The sequence below is a fragment of the Pristiophorus japonicus genome, chromosome 5, assembly GCF_044704955.1.
Source record: "Pristiophorus japonicus isolate sPriJap1 chromosome 5, sPriJap1.hap1, whole genome shotgun sequence".
NCBI classification, from domain to species: Eukaryota; Metazoa; Chordata; class Chondrichthyes; family Pristiophoridae; genus Pristiophorus; species Pristiophorus japonicus.
The window spans coordinates 17,201,441-17,226,659 of NC_091981.1; positions in this window are offsets into that span (position 1 = coordinate 17,201,441).

The following is a 25,219-nucleotide window of genomic DNA, read 5'->3' on the forward strand; positions in this document are numbered from 1 at the left end:
CTTCTCCATGTTGAACTTCATCTGCCACCGCTTTGCTCATTCACTTAATCTGTTTGTGTCGCTTTGCAACTTCCTGCTCCCATCTGCACAAATTGCTGTGCCTCCTAACTTAATGTCACTGGCAAATTGAATACACAACTCTCTCTTCCTTCATCCAACTCATTCGCAAAGTTGAGGCCTCAGAACAGATCCCCAGGGAACATCACTTGTCACATCCCACCAATTGAAAAAGGTTAATTTATCCCTATTTACAGTCCCCTATCTCCCAACCAATTACTAGCCCATGTCACAAAGTTGCCTCCAATTCTGTGCACTCTCATTTTTGCTGATAATCTCCAATGTCAACCATTGGTGCCGTGCCTTCAGCTGCCTGGGCCTTAAGCTCTGGAACTCCCTCCCTAAATCTCTCTGCCTCTTTCCTCCTTCAAGACCCTCCCAAAAATCTACCTCTTCAACCAAGCATCTGCCCTAATTTATTCTTATTTGTCAACATTTTTTTTTGCCTTCTAACACTCCTCTGAAGCACTTTGAGATGTTTTACTACGTTAAAGGCGCTATATAAGTATAAGCTGTTGTTGTTGTGAGGAACCTTATCAAATGCTATCTGCAAGTCCAAATAGACAACATCCAGAGACTCTCGTCTATCCACCATGTTTGTGACCCCCCAAAAAATTCAACTAGATTAGTCAGACCCATCACAAATCCATGCTGATTAATCAGCTAATGCTTGTCCAAGTGTTCAGTCACTGTGTCCCCGATAATCGACTCCGGTAACTTCCCCACAATTGATGTTAAACACACAGGTCTGCAGTTAGCTGGTTCCTGCCCCTCCCTTCTTAAATAACGGAGGATCATTTGCTATTTTACAATCTAAAGGCACAATTCCCGAATCAAGAGAGCTTTGGAAAATTCTGACTAACGCTCCTCTATGTCCTTCCCCGTTTCTTGAAATATCCTGGGATGGAAGCCATGAGGTCCCGGAGATCTGCTGAGCTCAAGTCTGATTATTTGCTCCATTACCATTGTTTTTACTGATATTACATCCACTAAATCTGTCTCCTTGATTTATTTTGTGGTTCGCTTGTAGCGCTGCTGTTTTGTCCTCTTCCTCCACTGTGAAAATCAATATAAAGTACTGATTTAACAAGTCTGCGATTTCCTTGTTATCCATTATAGTCTCACTCGCACCTGTCTTTAATGGACCCACTCTCTTTCTCCTCAAATATATCTACAGTATATAAGCGCTGCCATATTATAAAAAGGATGTAGAGGCACTGGAGAGGGTTCAGAGAAGCTTTACAAGGATGATACTAGAAATGTGAGAGTGTAAATGTCAGGAAAGGATGAACAGGTTGGGTCTCTTTTTTTCTGGAACATATGAACATAAGAAATAGAAGTAGGAGTCGGCCATTTGGCCCCTCGAGCCTGCTCCACCATTCGATAAGATCTCTTTTCTCTTGACAAAAAGAAGGCTGAGGGGTGACCTAATAGAGGTCTTTAAAAATTATGAAAGGTTTTGATAGAGAATGTTTCGACTTGTGGGGAAGAGCATAACTAGAGGCCATCAATATAAGATAGTTACCAAGAAACCCAATAGGGAATTCTGAAGAAACTTCTTTACCCAAAGAGTGGGGAGAATGTGGAACTCACTGTTACTTACCTCTTTTGCCTTTGAATGTTCCTCTGGTGGTGGTTGGTAGCTTCAAGCTGCCCGAAATTCCACTCCCGCCCATACGACCAGCTGCCGCCTCCCACCCATTCTGGGCTGGCCGCAGGCAGCGCGACTCCCATGAGTAAAAAAAAAAAATCGCCCGAGGCCTCATGCAGCCAAGGTCGGGAGTGGGTGGTGTTTGCCGCGTGCCTCATCCCCCTGCCCGCCCGAATCCCGCTCCTGATTAAAATCGGGACTTCACACTTTAAGCTTACAGGCGCAGATTGACTCGAGTGAGGCATTATAGCTCTGTCGAAGACCCTGGTGAGACCATACCTGGAGTATTGGGTACAGTTAGGTCTCCTTACCCAAGGAAGGTTATGCTTGCTATAGAGGGAGTGCATCGAAGGTTCACCAGACTGATTCCTGGGAAGGGGGGATTGTCCAATGAGGAGAGACTGAATAGACAAGGTCGACGGGCTGCATTTTTGGCTTTGCCATTTTTGGGGTGAAAACAGAGGCGGGGCGGGAAATTTACCGCCCGATTAATATTTGCGCTTTGTGGAGCAACATTTGTCATTTGGGCCCAAACGGAGGTGCTGTACAACTGTCGCAGTGCGAAAACAGGAACCTCGCCAACTAAAGCGCGGGGCCGGGAGTGATCTGAGAGAGGCCTTGGGAGGGGGCAAAAAAATTCACAAAAACATTCCAAAAACATTGCCAACACCCTTACAACACAAATCGCTGCAAAAGAATAAACACTGGGGAAATGACCTTTTTTGCAGTTTATCCACCTCACTGCCGCCAGCAGGGATGGTCCACTGTGCTTTCCCTGGCAGTCATCGCGGGGTACATAACAAAGGTTCACCAGACTGATTCCTGGGATGGGGGGATTGTCCTACGAGGACAGATTGAGTAGACGAGGCCTATATTCTCTCGAGTTTAGAAGAATGAGAGGTGATCTCATTGAAACATACAACATTCTTCCAGGGCTTGACAGGGTAGATGCAGGGAGGCTGTTTCCCCCGGGCTGGGGAGTCTAGAACCAGGGGTCACAGTCTCAGAATAAGGGGTCGGTCATTTAGGACTCAGATGAGGAGAAATTTCTTCACTCAGAGGGTGGTGAATCTTTGGAATTATCTACACTGGAGGGCTGTGGAGCCTCAGTCGTTGATTATATTCAGGACAGTGATCGATAGATTTTTGGATATTAAGGGAATTGAGGGATATGGAGATCGGGCAGGAAAGTGGAGTTGACGTCGAAGATCAGCCGTGATCTTATTGAATGATGGAGCAGGCTCGAGGGGCCGAATGGCCTAATCCTGCTCCTATTTCTCATGTTCTTATGACCCTTAAACTGTACCCCAATATATCCTTGTGCCTTCGGGAGAGGAGAGAGAAAGGACGAAAATAATAATCACAAAACGTCAGAGTGGGATAGTGTGTAGCAGATTTGCAGCAGCCTCTAATCAAGCTATTTATACAGCAACTCTGTGAATGTTTATTGGAAAGGAATGGGAGAGCAGCTGGAAGTGGCGACTGCAAGGGCAATAGTGGGGTTGAGCTTGAAAATTGTTTCTTTACACCATACCATCTGTCCCTATTATTTTTAATTTAAAACACAGCGTGTGAAGAACAGTAACATTGTAAATCAGACAAAAGAAAGAGTCATCCATGCTTGTAACTGGATTTACCTCTCCCACCAACTGGTCTTCAAATATTGTTACTCTGGTTACCAGAAGGTATAGTTATTGTGCAGCTCCACTTCTGTGTCAATGCTAGCAAATAAGCATGAAATCTCAACTCTCTTCTGAGAGACACCCATGGCTTCACTTTACCCCTGCAGCAGGATATTGTGAAACCGATATTTCAGCCGCAAGTAAGATGGATTGGGACGACGGAGAAACATGTACAGAACGGTAAAGCATCGATTCATGCAGACCCACGCAGATAGACATATATAGGTGAGCGTTCTGTAATGGATGGCTTTGCAGTGGCAAAGCAGATACACTTAAAGGGCCAACATGTCTATTCTACACCCAAATGAAGATCAAGGTGATCTAACGGGCAAGTTACTCGACAGAGCCGATTTTATGATGTGATCCCAGCTAAGTGTAGAGTGCTTACTGCCAATGAATTTTCTTCCAGTTCCTGCTGCAGTTGGATTTCATAAAATTGGCCATTGTGCTGCGGCCATTGAGCGTTTTCCTTGAAGAATTAAAATTAATTTGCTCAAAAGGGAGCAGTTTGTCTCCAAGAAGACCAGCAAGCTCATTAGCGAGCTAAGAGAGACCCGGGGGTGCTTGTGCACAAACCTTTGAAGGTGGCAGGGCAGGTTAGCAGAGCAGCTGCTAAAGCACATGGGCTCCTAGGCTTTATAGAGCACAAAGCCAGGTGTTATGCTAAACCTATATAAAATACCAGTGCAGCCCGAGCTGGGGGATTGTGTCCAATTCTGGACACCGCACTTTAGGAAAGGGCATGAAGGCTTTGGAGAGGGTACAGAAGAGATGGAGCAGAATGGGTCCTGGGATGAGGGATTACAGTTATGTGGATAGACTGGAGAAGCTGGGGCTGTTCTCCTTAGAGCAGAGAAGGCTAAGACGAGATGTTATAGATCTTGAAGGATTTAGAAAGAGCAAATAACATCATGTTGGATTTAGATAGAGTAAATAATGAGAAATTGTTTCCAATGGCTGAAGGGTCAGTAACCAGAGAGCAAAGATTTAAGGTGATTGTCAAAAGAACCAGAGGCAACATGAGGAAAAACCTTTTTACGTGGTGAGTGGTTAGGATTTGTAATGCACTGCCCGATAGGGTGGTGGATGCAGATTCAATAGAAGCTTTCAAAAGAGAATTAGATAAATACTTGAAGGAGACAACATTGCAGGGAATTGGGAAAGAGCGGGGGCGAGGGACTAACTGGATTACTCTTCGAAAGAGCCGGCGCAGACTCGATGGGCCGAATGGCCTTCTTCTGTGCTGCACTATTCTGTGATTCGATGTTAATTCGACAATTATAAAACTCCTAGAGGTAGAAATTTTCCCCCGCCCGAAGCTGGGCACATGTACCACGGTTAGATGTTTTTTTTTACCACAGCTGCGGTTCAGGTCGACTCTTTCGGGAAATTCCGCTCTTTTATTTTTTTTTGGTTTTAATCTGGGGGCGGTGACTACACCTGAGGGGCAAAAGCATGGCGGTGACAGCAACTGAGGGGCGGAAGTTGGGGGCGGTGCGTATTCACCGCCGTGATGACGTCATCGCGACACCGCGTCACCGCGGCTCTTCCCTTCACTTAAAGGGGAGGGACTCCGCGCTTTTTAAACTCCAGCCCACTGGGCTATCAGGGAGGGTTTCAGCCAGGCCAGTGGCCTGGGGCCCAAGAGTGGGGTGCCAGGCTGCCTGTTGGTGGCCCGGCAAACCCGGGGGTGGGGGGGGTACATTTGTCGGGCCAACATGACAGCTGGCCGACAAAAAAAAACTGGCAGTAGCGGCAGTGCGCCCTCCCCTTTAAGGGAAGCCACATCGCCGCTGCAGAAGGCCACAGCCTCACTGGGGTGCCGGGAAAAAGCTTGTTTTGGCATCATCGGGCGGGCCGAAAATGTTCACGGCGGAATTTCGCCGTTGGGAGGGATAGATCGGCGATGCGCACGGTGATGACAGGCTTACCGCACATTGGCAGCAGTGGAGTGGTAAGGGGGAGTGATCAGGGCACCCGATTCCATTTGCCATGTTCTTGCCCACTCACTTAGACTGTCTATATCTGCTTGAAGCCTCTTTGCATCCTCCTCACAACTTATATTTTTACCTACCTTTTATCATCAGCAAACTTGGATATATTACATTTGGTACTCTCATCCAAATCATTGCTCGAGATTGTGAATAGCTGAGGCCCAAGCACTCATCCTTGAAGTACTCCACTGATTACAATCTGCCAACTCAAAAATTATCCATTTTTTCCTATTCTCTGCTTTCTGTCCCTTTAGCAGTTCTTAGTCCATGCTAGTATACTAACTCCATTCCCACGAGCACTCATTTTTTTTAATAACCTCTTGTGTGGCATCTTATCGAGTGCCTTCTTAAAATCCAAGTATACCACATCTGCTGGTTACCCCTTATATATTGTGCTAGTAGGCAGTACACTCGCCTCTGCGCCAAAAGGTTGTGGATTCAAGGCCCACTCCAGGGATTTGAGCACATAAACCTAGGCTGACACTCCGGTGCAGTGCTGAGGGAGCGCTGCACTGTCGGAGGTGCCGTCTTTCAGATGAGACCTTAAACCGAGGCCCCGTCTGCTCTCTCTCATGGATGTAAAAGATCCCATGGCATTATTTCGAAGAAGAGCAGGGGAGTTATTCACAGTGTACTGGCCAATATTTATCCCTCTATCAACATAACACAAAATACCTAATTATCTGGTCATTTATCACATTTCTGTTTGCAGGAGCTTGCTGTGTGCAAATTGGCTACTGTGTTTCCAGCATTACAACAGTCACTACACTCCAAAAATACTTCATTGGCTGTAACGTGCTTTTAGTGACTGATGGTCGTGAAAGACGTTATATAAATCCAAGTCTTTCTTTTAGCTGCAACCTCAGAAATCTCAAACAGATTTATCAAATATGATCCTCCGTTTCATAAATCCGTGTTAACTCTGCCCAATGCGATTATTATTTTCTAAGTGCACTGTTACCATGTCCTTAATAATAGATTCTAGATTTTCCTTATTACTGATGTCAGGCTAACGAGTTCCCCGTTTTTTCTCTCCCTCCTTTCTTAAATAGCAGGGTTACTTCTGCTCCCTTCCAATCCACGGGAACCTTTCTAGAATCTATGGAATTTTGGAAGATTACAACCAATGCATTCACTATCTCTATCACCACGTCTTTCAAAATCCGAGGATGCAGGCCATCAAATCATGGGGATTTATCGGCTTTCAGTCCCATTAATTTCTCCAGCACTATTTTTTTACGAATACTAATTTCCTTCAGTTGCTCAATCTCGCTAGACCTTTGGTTCTCCACTATTTCCGGGAGGTTTTTTGTGTTTTCTTCTTTGAAGACAGGCACAGAGGGGCTAAGATTGGTGAAGGCCTCCGCACTCCCAAGTGCTGCCCAAAGGACCGCCGATGGCCGCCGAGGTAGCTGACGGTACTTTGGGCAAAGTTTTCGTCAAAAAGGTCCATGAAAGAGCGGCGGGTGGCAAAAGAGGGACTTAGGCCACCAATCTGGGCGGCAGCCGGCGGGAGCTCCTAATCTCGGCGGCAAAGGTGCTTGCCGCCCAAGTGATGCCGAGGATAAAGTCGGGCCCAAGGAGGGTCGAAGACCTGAAAAGGAAAATCATCAAAAAGAAACCATCGGAACACTTTCAGGGGACCCCATCCAGGTAAGTCGCTGTAAAGAAAAAATGTAAAACATGTTTACTAACCGTTTTTTTTCAGCTCTTCATACTCATCGTCGGCGATAGAACAGCCTCCAGCCAGCGGTCCTTCTCCGTTCTGGCGTCAACTCCCACCCGCATCAATATGGCATCTCATTGGGCGGGAGGTCAGTTGCACCACTCTGCTGTCCGGTGACATCAGCCGGCGGTTCCCCACTCCCGCCCGCTCCACACCAAATGGAAAGTGGCACTGGGCGCAGCTTCAAGAGGAATGTCGGCAGCAGTGGGCGGTAAGGCCATCAATTTCGGGCCCAAAGTATTGGTTTAATTTCTCTGCCATTTCCTTATTCCCCATTATAATTTCTCCTGTCTCAGCCTGCAAGGGACCCACATTTACTTGCTGGGTTCAGGCTGGTGCAATAATGGGCAAGAGCAAGGTTGGTCTTTGGGGGTGGGGCGTTCGGGAGGATTCTGGGATCACAGCTTGGGGGAGCCCAGTGTCACAGTGGCCCAATCTAATTTTCTTTTGCGGGGATTTGGAGGAGCACTCCTGGTCCTTCTGACCCCACATGAATATTATTTTTCACTTACCTTGGAAAGTCTTCACTTATGGTTTCTAGTCTGACAGCTTATACTGATCTGATAGAAGTCTTTGAGATTATGAAAGTGTTTGATAGGGTAGACCTAGAGAAGATGTTTCCTTTGTGGGAGAGATTAAAACTAGAGGTCATCGATATAAGATAGTCACTAATAAATCCCATCGGGAATTCAGGAGAAACTTCTTTAGCCAGAGAGGGGTTAGAATGTGTAACTGGCCACCACAAGGAGTAGTTGAGGCAAATATAATAGATGCATTTAAGGGGAAGCTAGATAAACAGATGACGTTATCATAGGTAGTCCCTTGGAATCGAGGAAGACTTGCTTTCACTCTTAAAATGAGTCCTTAGGTGGTTGAACAGTCCAATACGAGAGCCACAGTCCCTGTCACAGGTGGGACAGATAGTCATTGGGAGAAGGGGTGGGTGGGACAGGTTTGCCGCTCGCTCTTTCCGCTGCCTGTGCTTGATTTCTGCATGCTCTCGGCGATGAGACTCGAAGAGCTCAGCGCCCTCCCGGATGCACTTCCTCCACTTAGGGCAGTCTTTGGCCAGGGACTCCCAGATGTCAGTGGGGATGTTGCACTTTATCAGGGAGGCTTTGAGGGTGTCCTTGTAACGTTTCCTCTGCCCACCTTTGGTTCGTTTGCCGTGAAGGAGTTCCGAGTAGAGCACTTGCTTTGGGAGTCTCGTGTCTAGCATGCGAACAATGTGGCCTGCCCAGCGGAGCTGGTTGAATGTGGTCAGTGCTTCAATGCTGGAGCTGTTGGCCTGGTCGTTATATGCTGATATGGTTAGATGAAGAGAGGTGGGAGGAGGCTCGTGTGGAGCACAAACACCGGCATAGACTGTTTCTGTGCTCTACATTCTATGTAATTCTATGCCATATTGGAAGCATTAGTCAAGAAACAGGCCAGTGATCTGACTGTGGGCCACATGCTGGCAAGTGGTGAGAAATCAGCTCCAGCAGGAAGTGTCTCAGTGCTTGCATTTTGAACTGGATGAACTTTGGATAAAGGCAAATAATCAAAATATTTAAATTCTAGTGGTTATCTTTACTACAGTTATTAAAATATAAAAGCTTCTCTCCAGTCCTGAGCAATATTTATCCCTCAATCAACATAACAAAAGAAACAGATTATCTGGTCATTATCACATTGCTGTCTGTGGGAGCTTGCTGTGCGCAAATTGGCTGCCGCGTTTCTTACATTACAACAGTGACTACACTCCAAAAGTACTTCATTGGCTGTAAAATGCTTTGAGACATCGTGAAAGGTACTATATAAATTCAAGTCTTTCTTTCTTTAATGTTAGCATTACCCTTCCCTTACATTGAAATGCACCCACTATTCAGAAGATCGCAGCAGGTCAGGCAGCATCTGTTGTAAGGGTCGAAAATCCAGTGCTACAAAAAAAAAAGGCACCCGGTAACAAGGAAACAGAGCATGGGATCACCCTATACACCCTTTTAATCGAACTTTGGCCAAGGCAAGCCGCAGGAAGAAAGGCAGGCTGGGAAATATGTCTGTGGCCAGACACTATGTGAATTCGGGGGCCACAGGCAGGCTGAGCACCCAGCCAATCACGGGAAAGTGCATCCTGGGCCGGCCAATCAGTGAATCGAGCCAGGCCAGAAGCAGGGAAATCCTCGACCAATAGGGAATACCCGGCCCGTTTTGTAAAGGACAGCTTACCTGGATCTAATCAAGGAGAAGGGCCCATCACCAGCCCATTACCCATGTACATAAAGACAATAGGAAAGGCCAACACCTCAGTGCATCCCGACCCTGACACAATAGCCAGCCAGACTATCAGGCACCGAGGTGCACAAGGAACAATGCTTTACCTTAACACCTCATCCCCACCTCGACTCAAACAATGAGACACTGATTCAGTTTGGGCGCGAAAAAGGCCGGAACCAAACTGGATATAAAAGTGAGAGCTGGCAGCACTTGAAGAACACAGACAAGGGGACCTGACGACACCTCGAAGGAAGAGAGAGGGACTCGGCCTCACAAAAGAACGCCCCAGGCTAAAGAACTTCGGAGCGGCCAAAGACAACTGCCACCAGCGGACCTCGACTCCATCCGTGTGCTGAACCAGCGACCGGAAACCAAGGAAGAGGAAAAGGGGGCCTAACCTTGCCCTAAGCAACCGAGCCGCACACCAGGATGGCGCTCCGAGGCCCACCGACTGGACAACTGACGACCGAGGTGACCGGAGGAGGCAACATTTACCCCAGTCCACACCGACAACTCACCCGGCCGAGAAGAAACACAACTGCGAGCTCATACAACCTCCGAGGATATCTGGAGCAAATCCGATTTAAGGTGGGACCCACTATACCCGTCAAAGGAGACTGTGAGTATCACCCTGGAGTCTTCTCCCAACTGTCAGCTTAGGCTAGTTAGGTGTAAAGGAGGGGGTGGGTGATAGAGCGGGTGTAAGGATTTTAAACGTGTCTAGAATTTCGTTGTGTCCGTTCCTCCCATAAACCTTTTTTTTCCTTAGTTCAAAGTGGTTCAATAAGCCGGTGCATCGACCTTGTATTTCACTTGGTCCACACTTTGGGGGCTCGCACCACTTTTATTATGTGTGTATTAGTTTTGTGTTGTCTTTAGCAACTTAACCTTGTTTAAACGCTCACCTGGGTTTTAATAAAGTAGGACTTACCTGACTTTTCCAGGAACATTTCTTGTCTTTTGCATCTCTGAGTGTTTTATTGTGGGAAGCTCATTATCCACCTAAATTATGAGGTCAGAACCAGATAGCGGTGCAGGACGCCTCCAAACGTTAAGATTGCGATTGGGTATAAGCAGCCTCAGACCTATTGCTGGTATCAAACATATCATTAAGCTGTAATTGAGTATAAGCAGCCTCAGACCTATTGGTGGTATCAAACATATCATTAAGCTGTAATTGAGTATAAGCAGCCTCAGACCTATTGGTGGTATCAAACATATCACTAAGCTGTAATTGGGTAGAAGCAGCCTCAGACATATTGCTGGTATCAAACATTTCACTAAGCTGTAATTGGGTATAAGCAGCCTCAGACCTATTGGTGGTATCAAACAGATCACTAAGCTGTAATTGGCTATAAGCAGAAAAGGGGTCCACTGGTGATAGCAACTCAAATCACCATAGTCTGAAGGTTGCGCCCAGTCACAAGCAACAGTAGAAGGAAAAAAACCCTACACTGTGGAGAGGAAGTAGAATTTCCTGACCTGCTGAGATTTCCAGCATTTTCTGATTTTTTTAAATTCCAGATTCCAGCATCCGCAGTATTTTGCTTTTGCACTATTCAGAAGAATCGAGTTCTGTTCCTACTGGCCAAGGAATAAGATGGGATCTGGGAGCATAAGCTGGATCTCCTGGCTCTACGTTGCATCTCTGCAGGTTTGCGAACGGTAACCACAGTAGAACTGGCCCCAAAAGAAAGTTCTGATCTATCTCCTGGCCTATGCCATACCTGAAATAGAAGTGCTTAACTTTGACACAGGGCAAATTCCACAATACGAGCTTCCCCTGTCTGAACATGTATACATTTCAGCCCTCCGAAAGAAAAAACACAGAATGCTGTTCCTTTGCATCATTTTCTTATTAAAATTTACAATGTCTATTGCAAGTTGTAAAATGTCACCCTCTTTGAAAAATGTAGTACACTTTAGTTTAGAATTTATTAAGTTCGAGTTTTGCATTCAGCACTAAGCAAACAACAGTAATTATGCTTTACATGCTGTGTCTCTAAAGGTGGCTTGATGGTTTCCAGGCAACGTGTGTCATTGTTGGAGCTACATTCAAATGTTTGTCTATGTGCCTCTTACCCCACCTACTGTACGCTTCTGTGCTCCAATGACTTCATTTATTCATTTTCTATTTTTCCTGAACGTTTAGTTTTGTAATCTGTATGTACTGCCATTCTCCCACTTTGAGTCTTTACGCACCGATTCCCCAGCTTTATCTTTGCATTTGCCCTTCAGCTTTATTTTTGCCATTTGTTATTTCGCCACTTGTTTTCCTCCCTTCTCATGTTCTCTTTTATATTCTGTTGGCTTCCCTCTTTTATACCTACTCATTCTCTCTCTTTGTACCGTGACTTGTCTTTTGCCGACACAACTCTCTCCAATGTGATCATAGCTGACACAAAAGCCCACTGCAAACTCAATGGGCTGGATTTTCGGTCTTCTGTCACTCCTGTTAGTGCCCCAGAGGGGCGGCAATGGCAGCGGTAAGCACTTCCGGGCGGGCAGCCAGCATCCAACTCCCCACCGGGACATTCGGAGCTGGTTTTGTGGGGGCTTGGAGCATGATCACTTGGGAGAGGCAAGCCAGTGTGCAACGCCCCTGGTTGCGACACCAGCTCGATAATTGGATCGCGTCCGACCCGTAGTGCTCCATAGCACGCCCTGGTGGGAACTCTTGTAAAAGCAGGTGTTCCGAGCTGTAGCAGCCACAGCGAGGTAAGTAATATCCACCTCAGGTAAGGGTGATTGTATTTTGTTGTTATTTTGTTGTTGCGATTTATGTTGTGGTGGCATGAGTTATTTATTGGGAATGTTTTTGGTGGGGTTTTTTCAGATTGTTTCTCCCCCACGCCCCCCCGCCCCACTCCCCACCCCCCCCCCCCCCCCCCCATGACCTCTTTTAGGGCGCTCCGAGGGCCGGCTGTTTAGCTCGGGATTTTCACTTGCTCAACCGGCCTCGCGCCCTGAGAGAGGTGTGCAACGCCACCTTTGGCACTCCGCCCCACACTCAGGGCCCAGCTGATGAATTTTGCGGCGACAGACGCAAACCATTTACCGCCGCAAAATTTACCACTCGGCCCAGATTAACGCCGCAACAGAGGCACGACCGAATTTCCACCCCAATATTTCACTAACCCCATCACAAGGCCACAAGTCCAATAACTCATGAAGAAAAGATCCAATTAACTACTTTTATGTCAATCCAAGAATGGCTTTGAAAAATATGTCACAATGTGAATATACAGCATAAGCAGTATATAAATTGGAACATACTGGCTTATGGAAAATGTGCTGTGATTAGTGTGACTCAAATAAGAATGCAAAGTTTAGATTTCTGAAATGTTATTCAATAATTTATTCTCTGTATCCTGTTTTCTTAATAACCTCCAGCTTTATAAGTCTGACCAGGGGATATGTTGACATATAAGGATATCTTTCACTGAAAGGACTTCTCTTTGTGAGGGAGAAGACAAAAGAAAAGATTATCACTGAAATATAAGTAAAACCATCAAGGTCTAGCAGAGGTCCTCAGAGACGGCAGATTGAAAATTACCATTTTATTTCACCAGTTTACCAAAAGGGGGACATGGGATTACTTTATTATCCTCAATAAAAGTCTTCAAAGAATTCCAAGAATCTTCATTAAGTCATTTTTGAAGCTACCTCTAAAGTGATGCTTGAAAAATACACTACTTAGTGTCAGTTGTAGCTCAGTGGGTAGCACACTCGCCTCTTGAGTCATAATGTTGTGGGTTCAAGTCCCACTCCAGAGATCTGTGCACAAAATTTAGGCTGATATCCCAGTGGAGTGCTGCACAGTCGGAGGTGCTGCTTTTCAGATGGAACGTTAAACCGAGGTTCTGTCTGCTCTCTCAGGTGGATGTAAATGATCCTATGGCATTTTTTGAAGAAGAGCAGGGAGTTATCCCCGGTGTCCTGGCCAATATTTATCCCTCAATCAACACCACTAAAAACAGATTATCTGGTCATTATCACATTGCTGTTTGTGGGAGCTTGCTGTGTGCAAATTGGTTGCCGTGTTCAACAGTGACTACACGTCAAAAAGTACTTAATTGGCTGTAAAGTGCTTTGAGACGTCCGGTGGTCATGAAAGATGCTATAGAAATGCAAGTGTTTCTTTAAGTACCAAGTGTTAAATTTACCAACAAGCCCTTCATTATCATTACTATTATTCCATCATTGCATTATTTGTTGGAACTAATTTTGGCAAAGGAAAGTAATTTATGAGACCACCATCCTTGTTTTGTGAACATACGTTATTTTATTTTATGTAGTCTATGTTGGCTGGTAGAAGGAAAATAGAGTATGAGAGGAAGCTTGCTGGGAACATAAAAACTGTCTGCAAAAGCTTCTAAAGATATGTGAAGAGAAAAAGATTAGTGAAGACAAACGTAGGTCACTTGCAGTCAGAATCAGGTGAATTTATAATGGGGAACAAAGAAATGGCAGACCAGTTCTGTCTTCATGAAGGAAGACACAAATAATCACCCAGAAATACTAGGGGGTCTAGTGAGAAGGAGGAACTGAAGGAAATTCTTATTAGTCAGGAAATTGTGTTCGGGAAATTGATGGGATTGAAGGCCAATAAATCCCATGGGCCTGATAGTCTACATCCCAGAGTATTTAAGGAAGTGGCCGTAGCAATAGTGGATGCATTGGTGATCATTTTCGAACAGTCTATCGACTCTGGATCAGTTCTTATGGACTGGAGGGTAGCTAATGTAACACCACTTTTTAAGAAAGGAGGGAGAGAGAAAACGGGTAATTATCGACCGGTTAGCCTGACATCAGTAGTGGGAAAATGTTGGAATCAATTATTAAAGATGAAATAGCAGCGCATTTGGAAAGCACTGACAGGATCGGTCTAAGTCAACATGGATTTATGAAAGGAAAATCATGCTTGACAAATCTTCTAGAATTTTTTGAGGATGTAACTAGTAGGGTGGACAAGGAAGAACCAGTGGATGTGGTGTATTTGGACTTTCAAAAGGCTTTTGACAAGGTCCCACACAAGATCAAAATTAAAGCATATGGTATTGGAGGTAATGTACTGACATAGATAGAGAACAGGTTGGCAGACAGGAAGCAGAGAGTCGGGATAAACAGGTCCATTTCAGAATGGCAGGCAGTGACTAGTGGGGTGCCGGAGGGCTCAGTACTGGGACCCCAGCTATTTACAATATACATCAGTGATTTAATGAAGGAATTGAGTGTAATATCTCCAAGTTTGCAGATGACACTAAGCTGGATGGCGGTGTGAGTTGTGAGTAGGATGTTAAGAGGTTGCAGGATGACTTGTACAGGTTAGGTGAGTGGGCAAATGCATGGTAGATGCAGTATAATGTGTATAAATGTGAGATTATCCACTTTGGTTCACAAAAACACAAATGCAGAATATTATCTGAATGGCGACAGATTAGGAAAAGGGGAGGTGCAACGAGACCTGGGTGTCATGGTACATCAGTCATTGAAAGTTGGCATGCAGGTACAGCAGGTGGTGAAGAAGGCAAATGGCATGTTGGCCTTCATAGCTAAGGGATTTGAGTATAGGAGCAGGGAGATCTTACTGCAGTTGTACAGGGCCTTGGTGAGGCCTCATCTGGAATATTTTGTTAGTTTTGGTCTCCTAATCTGAGGAAGGACGTTCTTGCTATTGAGGGAGTGCAGCGAAGGTTCACCAGATTGATTCCCAGGATGGCAGGACTGACATATGAGGAGAGACTGGATCGACTGGGCTTTTATTCACTGGAGTTTAGAAGGATGAGAGGGGATCTCATAGAAACATATAAAATTTTGACACGACTAGACAAGTTACTTGCAGGAAGAATGTTCCTGATGTTGGGGGAGTCCAGAACCAGGGGTCACAGTCTAAGGATAAGATGTAATCCATTTAGGACTGAGATGAGGAGAAACTTCTTCACTCAGAGAGTTGTTAACCTGTGGAATTCTCTACAAAGAGAGTTGTTGATGCCAGTTCATTGGATATATTCAAGAAGGAGTTAGATATGGCCCTTACGGCTAAAGAGGTCAAGGGGTTTGGAGAGAAAGCAGGAAAGGGGTACTGAGGTGAAAGATCAGCCATGATCTTATTGAATGGTGGTGCAGGCTCGAAGAGCCGAATGGCCTACTCCTGCACCTATTTTCTATGCTTCTACGTTAACCTGTGCAAGAAAAAGATTCACATTGCTCTTTGCAATCTATATTTGCTCGAATCCTAGATTATACCGTGGCTTTACAGAAGAAGCAAAGAGGAAGAAAACTGAAATATGCAAAGATAATGAAAAAGTAGAAAAAGAAGCATTTCAAAGATACTGGATCCTGGGCTTCATAAATAGAGGTATAGAGTACAAAAGTGTGGTAATTATGACGAACCTGTATAAAACACTGATTCGGCCCCAACTGTAGTGCTGTGTCCAATTTTGGGCATCACACTTTCATCATCATAGGCAGTCCCTCGAATGAGGATGACTTGCTTCCACTCCAAAAGGGATTGTTTCAATGAAGCACCCGATATTCCAGTCCTGAGCTCCAAGGGTGGAAGATGCCTGTGCGTGGATTTTTTTAACGTGTGGTGACCATTGCACACCAGCCACCACACGGGCTTGACGGAGCTTGGCCTTTATCCAGTGGCAAGGCTAAACCAGGACGACTGGAGACCTGCTCTGCTGCACGGATCTAGTGCTCACACATATCGCAGTATGGACTGGCCCATGTTGGCCCTGGGCCCTCGCCTCTTCTGGGCACCACACTTTAGGAAGGATGTGAAGGCCTTAGATAAGGTGCAGAAAAGATTTACGAGAATGATTCCAAGAATGAGGGACTTCAGTTACGTGGATAGACTAGGGAAGCTGGAGCAGAGATGATTGAGAGGAAATTTGATAGAGGTGTTCAAAATCATGAGGGGTCTGGACAGAGTGGATAGAGAGAAGCTGTTCCCATTGGCGGCAGGGTTGAGAACCAGAAGGCCATAGATTTAAGGTGATTGTCAAAGGAACAAACGGTGATGTAAGAAAAATCTTTTTTACACAGTGACTGCTTCGGATCTGGAGTGCACGGCCTGAAAGGATGGTTGAGGCAGATTCAATCGTGGCTTTCAAAAGGGAATTGGAAAAGTACCTGAAGGAAAAAAAAATGCTACGGGGAAAGGTCACCATCATCATAGGCAGTCCCTCGGAATCGAGGAAGTCTTGCTTCCACTCCTGAATTGAGTTCTTTGATGGCTGAACAATCGAATACGAGAGCCACAGACTGTCACAGGTGGGACAGATATTCATTGAGGGAAAGGGTGGGTGGGATTAGTTTGCCGCACGCTCTTTCCGCTGCCTGCGCTTGTTTTCTGCACGCTCTCGGTGTTGAGACTCGGAAGTGCTCAGCGCCCTCCCGGATGCACTTTCTCCACTTAGGGCGGTCTTTGGTCAGGGACTCCCAGGTGTCAGTGGGGATGTCGCACTTTATCATGGAGGCATTGAGAGTGTCCTTGTAACGTTTCCACTGCCCACGTTTGGCTCGTTTGCCATGAAGGAACTCCGCATAGAGCACTTGCTTTGGGAGTCTCGTGTCTGGCATGCGAACCATGTGACCTGCCCAGCGGAGCTGATCAAGTGTGGTCAGTGCTACAATGCTGGGGATGTGAGCCTGGACGAGGATGCTGATGTTGGTGCGTCTGTCCTCCCAGGGGATTTGCAGGATCTTATTTACTGAGGCGTACGAAAGCATGGGCCTTACGCTGAATATCCGTAAGACAAAATTCCTCCACCAGCCTGTCCTCGCGCACAGCACTGCCCCCCCAGTCATCAAGATCCACTACGTGGCTCACAACAACGTAAACCATTTCCCATACCTTGGGAGTCTCTTCTCAACAAAAGCAGACATTGATGAGGAAATTCAACACTGCCTCCAGTGCGCCAGTGCAGCCTTCGGCTAGCTGAGGAAAAGAGTGTTCGAAGACCAGGCCCTCAAATATACCAGCAAGCTCATGGTCTACAGGGCTGTAATGATACCCGCCCTCCTGTATGGCTCAGATGCATGGACCATGTACAGTAGACACCTCAAGTTGCTGGAGATATATCACCAATGATGTTTCAGCAAGATCCTACAAATCCCCTGTGGAACGGGCAGGGGGAGTAGGCCTAGCGGAAGTGCTCTTACAAAGAGCTGGCATGGGCTCGACGGGCCAAATGACCTTCTTCTGTGTGAACCATTCTATGATTCTATGATATATTTATAGAAGTCTTGTAAAGTCTTCCCTTTTGTTCTACAGAAGTTTTGCTGAATTTAAGATTTGTGCGATTCTTTCACACTGGGAGAGCCAAGTATGTTTTAAGGCAAAACAAATGAACCTTGTATATTCTGATTTAAGGCATAAAAGTCAAATGTTCTTCATGCTGCTTTCAACACGTTTGATATGGAAGATTATCATAGTTTTCATGTTCATTTAAGTTTGGTTTTGTTGCAGTTAAATTGGACAATACATTGCCTTCTCTTATGTATTCCCATTCCTTATAAAATCATGGTGGCCCCTTTATCTGCTAAGCAGCTGCATTTCCTTAGCATTTCTGGTTCAATTTGTATAATAAATTTCCGCATAAAACCCTTGCAGCTACTATTGCTTTTATCATGGAGTTTCTCTGTTTCCTACATTAGGAACAGGAGGAGGCCAGTCAGCCCCTCGAGCCTGCTCAGCTAATCTATCAGATAATGGCTGATCTGTACCTCAACTCCATTTGCCCACTGTAGCTCCATATGTATCCCTTGATACCCTTAACCTAATTTCTCACCATTTAAAAAAATACTCTCATTTGTCTTTCATGGATCCATAGTGGCTGACCTCACACTTTCTCACATTGAACTCCATCTACCATAGTTTTGCCCACCCACTTAATCTGTCTATATCCCTTTGCAATTTCCTGCTCCCACCTGCATTACTTACTGTCCCTCCTCGCATGGAATTATCTGCAAAACTTGGACATACAACTCACTATTCCTTCATTTAAGTCATTAATACATTTCATGAAAGGTTGAAGCTTCAGAACAGCTGGAGAAGACAGATCCCTGTATTATAAAAAGGACATCGAGGAGCCGGTTCAGATGCAAATAAGATTTACAAGGATGGTACCTATTAGGAAAGGATGAACAGGCTGGGTCTCTTTTCTCTTGCAAAAAGAAGGCAGAGGGGTGACCTATGCAAAAGGGGTGACCTAATAGAGGTCTTCAAAATTATTTAAATTATGAAAGGTTTTGATAGAGTAGATACAGAGAGAATGTTTTCACTTGTGGGGAAGAGCAAAACTAGAGGCCATCAATATAAGATAGTCACCAAGAAAGCAAATAGGGAATTCAGAAGAAACTTCTTTACCCAGAGAGTAATGAGCATACAGAACTTACCACCACTGGGAGTGGTTGATGCAAATAGTATCGATGCATTTAAGGGGAGGCTAGATAAGCATATGAGGGAGAAGGGAATAGAGGGTTATGCTTATCAGATTTAGATGAGGAAAGACGGGAGGAGGCTCGAGTGGAGCATAAACGCCGGCATGGACTGGTTGGGCTGAATGGCCTGTTTCTGTGCCGTATATCTGATGTAAGATCACTTGTCACATCCTACCAGAGTATGCTCCCCTTATCCCCACTCTGTCTCCTACTTCCCAACCAATTTCTAACCCAAGTCCAAAGGCCAAGCTCCAACTCCGTGCAATCTAATATAATTAGAGAGTCTACTGTAACTGTTCTCTCCAGTATTTCTACCAATCTATATTAAGCTGGCAGCACTAGCCTTGTGTTAGATAGAGAGCAGTAATATTAGGCACGCAGACCAGGACACAGTTCCCTTCTCGTTTTTGCACGCTCCTAAATTGTTGTTTTTTGGGAACAACATCATTGCTGTACACAGTGCTGGAGCACCGCAGGCATGTGTGAGATAATTATTGGCAGATTAATAATAGATATTTCAATCTGAATTGCTCCACGGGATGACTTATTATGATTAGGCCCCTGGCATAGAGTTTTTGGTCGAGGTCACAAACGCTGGGAATTTTTGGCACAGGGTTAACGTACAGCATTGGAGACTGCATGATTTCTCACATATTGAAATCACAGATACGGAGCAAAGGCAGATAGAATGGAGTTCAGATGCAGATCAGCCCACAAACTAATTGAATGGCAGAACAGAACTGAGGGGCTAAATAGCCTCCTCCTGTTCCTATCTTCCTAAAGTGGTCTGCAAATCATCAAATAATCTTCAAGGTTCCGAGTGCTGGTTGTTGTGTTCACACTCTATTTGTTTGTTACAGGATACTAGGCAGGGTTTAGGACCCTGCGGGAGCTATTCACAGTTGCTCTAAACATGCTGGTACATGCTGGTTGTGGGATACCATTTTGGGAGTTGCGATAAAGAACACAGCTAATTACATTACTCCTGTTTCAGTTAGTCCGTTTATTTACGTACACAACACTGGAGTCCAACATTTCTAATTAAATACTCTGAACCAAAATATCATGATCCTTATCCTTAAAAGTATGTTAATGAAAATTTTCCTGGGGCACTTGCTAGCATTCTTGAAAATGGGCTGCTTGAAACAATGGGCAGGAGTTTCCTCTGCATTTAAGAAATAAGAAATAGGAACAGGAGTAGGCCATAAGGCCCCTCGAGCCTGCTCCGCCATTCAATAAGATCATGGCTGATCTGATCATGGACTCAGCTCCACTTCCCTGCCCGATCCCCATAATCCCTTATCCCCTTATCGTTTAAGAAACTGTCTATTTCTGTCTTAAATTTATTTAATGTCCCAGCTTCCACGGCTCTCACAGGCTGCGAATTCCACAGATTTACAACCCTCTGAGAGAAGAAATTCCTCCTCATCTCTGTTTGAAATGGGCGGCCCCTTATTCTAAGATCATGCCCTCTAGTTCTAGTCTCCCTTATCAGTGGAAACATCCTCTCTGCATTCACCCTGTCAAGCCCCCTCATAATCTTATACGTTTCAATAAGATCACCTCTCAATCTTCTGAATTCCAATGAGTAGAGGCCCAACCTACTCAACCTTTCCTCATAAGTCAACCCCCTCATCTCCGGAATCGACCTAGTGAACCTTTTTTGAACTGCCTCCAAAGCAAGTATATCCTTTCATAAATATGGAAAGCAAAACTGCACACAGTATTCTAGATGTGGCCTCACCAATACCTTGTATAACTGTAGCAAGACTTCCCTGCTTTTATACTCCATCCCCTTTGCAATAAAGGCCAAGATTCCATTGGCCTTCCTGATCACTTGCTGTACCTGCATACTATCCTTTTGTGTTTCATGCACAAGTACCCCCAGGTCCCGCTGTACTGCAGCACTTTGCAATCTTTCTACCTTTAGATAATAACTTGCTCTTTGATTTTTTTTCTGCCAAAGTTCATGACCTCACACTTTCTAACATTATACTCCATCTGCTAATTTTTTTCTCACTCACTTAGCCTGTCTATGTCCTTTTGCAGATATTTTGTGTCCTCCTCACACATTGCTTTCCCCCCCATCTTTGTATCATCAGCAAACTTGGCTACATTATGCTCGGTCCCTTCTTCCAACTCATTAATATAGATTTTAAGTAATCCAGTGAGGCCCACATTCTATGTGCAAACCAATTGCATGGTTCAAAAGATCATGGAGGTTCGAGCGCAAGTGAGTTAACTGCATAAAAAGAAAAAAGACTTGAATATATAGAAGCGCAGGTGAGGGGGTGGAAGCGATGTTCTCTCAGGTTGGGACCAGATTTTCAGCAGGAAACAGTCATCTTTCTGGTCCTTTAATTGCCAGTTTTGATATTATCTTTGTTATAATTGATCCTCACCAAGACGTGCTCTGTATTTTCTGTTTATTTTAATGCCTTGTTATGGCAGAAGTGTAAGTCACCAACAATGTCTCCGCAAGATCCTGCAAATCCCCTGGGAGGAGAGCTGCACCAACGTCAGTGTTCTCGATCAGGCCAGCATCCCCAGCATTGAAGTACTGACCACACTCGACCAGCTCCGTTGGGCGGGCCACATTATCTGCATGCCTGATATGAGACTCCCAAAGCAAGCGCTCTACTCGGAACTCCTGCACGGCAAGCGAGCCCCAGGTGGGCAGAGGAAACTTTTCAAGGACACCCTCAAAGCTTCCTTGATAAAGTGCAACATCCCCACCGACAGCTGGGAGTCCCTGGCCAAAGACCGCCCTAAATAGAGGAAATGCATCCGGGAGGGGGCTGAGCACCTCGAGTCTCGTCACCGACAGCATGAAGAAACCAAGCGCAGGCAACGAAAGGAGCGTGCGGCAAACCAGACTCCCCACCCACCCTTTCCTTCAACCACTCTTTGTCCCACCTGTGACAGAGACTGTAGTTCCTGTATTGGACTGTTGAGTCACCTGAGAACTCATTTTTAGAATGGAAGCAAGTCTTCCTCGATTTTGAGGGACTGCCTATGGTGGTGATGAACTCACATTAGAAATTGAAAAGCTCCAGTTACAGGCTCTGAAACATGTTAGAAACATAGAAACATAGAAAATAGTGCCTGATGGGCATGAATGATGGGTAAATGAGTTGAAGCTTAAATTTTAAGACTCAATGAAGAAAAATACTGGCGTGGGTTCAGCCTTACCTTGCAACCCGATTATTTGTTTACGCCCATTTTATGTTTGGGCGCATTCTAATGAGATTGGGATGATATTGGGTGTAACAGCAGTAGTAAAATGAGAGCAACATTGCGTGTACTTTCAGGACTGCCTTTTGGGTTGAGACCAAGGTGGAAGTGACAGGCCAGCATCTTTGCCACCCATCTGTAACCAAAGAGAAATAGCACTAATGGAAATTCATGGGGCAATGCATGAGTATAGAGCTAAAAAAAAACAACTTTAAAATAACTTCTCACTTTCAATGCTAAAAGAATGAATGACCAGTATTTGCAGACACATGCTTACCACACTCATAGGACATTTCTGTCTGTTATTATAATGCCGGCATTCATCTAGGTATTTTAAGTGAGTTAACACTTTTGCTAAAATAGTGGGCAGAGGAACTTCATATGAGAAATTCAGGTGCATTGTCAGAAAATTGTGGGGACGGCATACTCGAATTTTCTATGCATTCTCGATAAGGAAAGCGTCCCAGAGGGAACAGCTTGTTACGGGTACGGTAGCATAGAGGTTGTGCTGCTGGACTAGTAATCCAGAGGCCTGGAGATTGAGTTCATAATCCCACTGGGGGAATTTAAATTCAGTTAATTAAATGAATCTGGATTTAAAAAGCAAGTAATGGTGACCATGAAACTATCGGATTGTTGGAAAAATGTAACTGCTTCACCAATGTCCCTTTTAGGGAAGGAAACCTGGTCTGGCCTGTATGTGACTTCAGACCCACAGCAAGGTGGTTGACTCTGAAATAGCCGAGCGAGCCAATCGTTTGTAACAACAAAGTCAGCACTGTACACCACACGGACATCAGCGCTTCAAGAAGTCGGCTCACCACCATCTTTTCAAGGGCAATTAGGGACGGGCAATAAATGCTGGTCTGCCGGCGATGCCCACATCCTGTGAACGAATACATTTTTTTTTAAGTTATGCAGTTATTAAGGGTACTCTAAGGGTTAATTGTGAATCACATTTTAAATAATTGGTATAACGACAGTTTTTAAATCTCTGCATTAATTAAAGTACAAAACGTGCAAAAGTTAATCATTCTACTGAATAATATAAATGCGAAATGTTCTTTCAACTTAAAGTTATGGAATGGTCTTCAAGCCAATTAGTTACTGAATGACAATCTTTGGTCAGCATCAAATTGCAAAGATCAAGCTAACTTTGCCGGAATCAGTGGGGCCTTGGATTCTTGCCTGGTTTTAGACAGATGGAAAAGTTTCAATATAAATGAAAATAGCAAGGTGCCAAAAGTGTACCCACAGGAAACCACAATCAGAACTGGGAAAATAGATTGTGTATTATTAATAATTCTCTTTTGAACTCTGTGAGCAGAGTAAGATCTAAACCAATTAAATTGAACCAAAATCAATGAAACAGAAGAAAGAGAGAACAGAACATGTTGGTCATTAGTGAAATAATAATTATCTTCTCAGTAAAGTTGACAACGGGATGAATTTGAGTATTAGTACATTTCGGATAAGCTATTGTTCCCATTGGAACTGAATGCAGTCCTCGCCTTTTAACTCTCCCTGCCATATTAACTCGAATCTGTTGGGACCAAGATGAAATTCATGAGGTAAGGGGCATCACAGAATATGCTCACTTTGATTTATCGTGCTTCTCAGTCATTTAGATTAACATCTTATTGTGTTCGGATGCTACACAGTTTAAGAGAGATGTGGAATGTAGTTCAGATTTTTTCCTGGGTGTTGGTTGAGAAGAATACTATCAGAACTCCATCATTTTCTTTGAATAGTGCCTTAGAATAGTTCACATCCACCTGAACAACATGCATTTATATAGAGCATTTAACATAGTAAAATTTCCCAAGGCACTTCACAGGAGGATAATCAGAAAATACACGACAATGAGTCACATGAGGTATGAGAACAAGCGACCAAAAGCTTGGTCAAAGAGGTAGGTTTTAAGGAGTATCTTAAAGGATGCGAGAGAGAGGTAGAGAGGCAAAGAGGTTTAGGGAGGGGATTCCAGAACTTGCAGCCCGGACAACTGAAGGCACGGCCACCAATGGTAGAGCAATGGAAATCAGAGGCCAGAATTGGAGCAGCACAAAGATCTTGGAGGGCCTTAGTGCTGGAGGAGGTTACAGTGATAGGGAGGGGTGAGGCCATGGAGGGATTTGAAAAATAAAGATGAGAAATTTAAATTTGAGGTATTAACGGACCCAATATAGGTCAGCGAGCAGAGGTGTAATGGGTGGACGGGACTTGGCGCGAGTTCGGATATGAGCAGCATCATCTGTGCCATCATAATTTGAAAGGGAGGAAGAGTGGAAAGGTGGCTCCATGGAGAACATGCATGCCCTTTAAACCCATTGCTCATGACCCTCTTGTGTAAGCAAAGAGGACAGGTACAAAATGGCTTTTACTGCAAGAAGGATGATTATTGACTGCACCATTTTCATCCCAAAGCAATGTTAAAGATGTCTTGGCTACCTTTTGGGGCCCCTTACAGTGTAACTCTCAGGATTTAAGAATGAGCATAATTTGTTCATTGCTCCAGAATGTCACTCTACATGCAGGTCAATGGACAGGATAGAGAAGACATTACGAACAAACAAGGAATCAGCTGCGGAGCCTTATCCTAATTCAAGGTGTCTTCAAATGAATGCCACAGCTATAGTGTTTCTGAAAGGTGTAAACTACAGACAGGATTTCTTGTCTGTCCATGGTGGGGCCAGAAGGTCCTTGTAATAGAGCTCCCCCTAGTGGACTACTGCTCCACCTAGTGGTCAACCGATGTAATGCAACTACTGACGTAAATTCAGTAGAAGGGTCATGTGGAAAAGTCACATGATGACAGTTGGAGCCATCTTGCAGCATATGTTTGTTAGTGTAACCAGCGGCACGTCGGGGCCATAAAAGGAGCGGAGGTGCGATGGCCTAGGAGCAACATGGAGGCATGCCACGTCAAGGAGCAGCGCGAGTTGGTGCAGGAGGGTGACGACTTGGAGAAGGGCGACAGGATTGGAAGTCACCAAAATCCAGTTCATTGATTGGAGCATGGGCAGGTACAGCAGGAGTTTGGGGCCCAGAAGAGGCGAGGGCCCAGCGGTACCACAGACCAGCCCACACTGTGATATGGGCGCGCACTAGGTCCGTAAAGCAGTGCTGTTCTCGAGTCGTCTTGGGTAATCCTTGCCACTGG